The 995-nt window shown below is 33.4% G+C and overlaps 1 long non-coding RNA gene across 1 annotated transcript; it reads left to right on the top strand.

Annotated features, from left to right (window-relative positions):
* The first annotated feature begins 219 nt into the window (after positions 1-219).
* Positions 220-995, top strand: LOC140966306 (uncharacterized). Its single transcript, XR_012173313.1, has 3 exons — positions 220-395; positions 774-825; positions 937-995. It is a non-coding gene; the product is annotated as an uncharacterized lncRNA (long non-coding RNA).

The following is a 995-nucleotide window of genomic DNA, read 5'->3' on the forward strand; positions in this document are numbered from 1 at the left end:
AAACAAGCAGTAAACGATCAAGTATCTGAGAGCGCGTTTGTTACTAGTCAAAGAAAAAGCAGCTAGAAGATTTTCAGAGGTTGTGGAAGGAAACAATTTTAATTATTAAATTAGGCCACGAATTTTGAATAGCTAATTTGTTTTGATAACTAAGTCACCCGAAGTGCGTGCGACGCACACAAAAAGATTTCCCCAATTTTTTTTTTTTGGAGTAAACAAAGTTGGATAATAATTAAAGATTTGGGTACTCAATATTATTTTATGTAAATGGTGTATAAATGATCATCAATTTTCAAACCAAGTTGAAAAGCAAAGCCCCTCCTTCAAGAATTACCTCCTAGATCTTCTCATCGGTTTCCCTTCTTTCTTGAGCAATCGTCTTTCTCATACAAAAGGTTCGTCATTTTTTTCTTTCTTTTTTCTAATATTGATCCATCTATCATCTTTCTCAAAGTCCTACCTTTTTTTTTGCTGTAATATATTTAAATTCTTGGTGTTTTTTGTTGTTGTGAAAAGGTGAATTATAATCTATAACCACATCTGTTTAAATTACAATAATATTACGGTTGGTTTTAATTTTTCGATGATCTGATTCGTTGAAAGGGTTTTCTAGTGTATTTTTCTTCTCCCCGTTATTGTATTAGTTAATTATCTTATTATACAAGTTTCCGATGTTCTCGATGAATTGAGTTTGACTTTTTTCGTGGGTACGAAGTTTCATTGCTTTTCTTTGATTAGTTGATTTCTATGAGTGAAAGTTGATTTTTGAGCAGTGGTATTGAGGTGTGATGGCAAAGAGTTCATTCAAGCAAGAACATGATCTCGGTTTGTGCTGCCGTTGATTCCATATCTTTTATAATAAATGAATCTTCGTTTCTTTTCTTGTGGGTTATTTTTCTTCGAAGTTCTGCTATGTTTCACTTTCTTTTTGTTCAGAGAAAAGGCGTGCTGAGGCTGCTAGGATTAGGGAGAAATACCCCGACAGGATTCCTGTG

The sequence above is a fragment of the Primulina huaijiensis genome, unplaced genomic scaffold (assembly GCF_012295235.1).
Source record: "Primulina huaijiensis isolate GDHJ02 unplaced genomic scaffold, ASM1229523v2 scaffold204579, whole genome shotgun sequence".
In the NCBI taxonomy this organism is placed as follows: domain Eukaryota; kingdom Viridiplantae; phylum Streptophyta; class Magnoliopsida; order Lamiales; family Gesneriaceae; genus Primulina; species Primulina huaijiensis.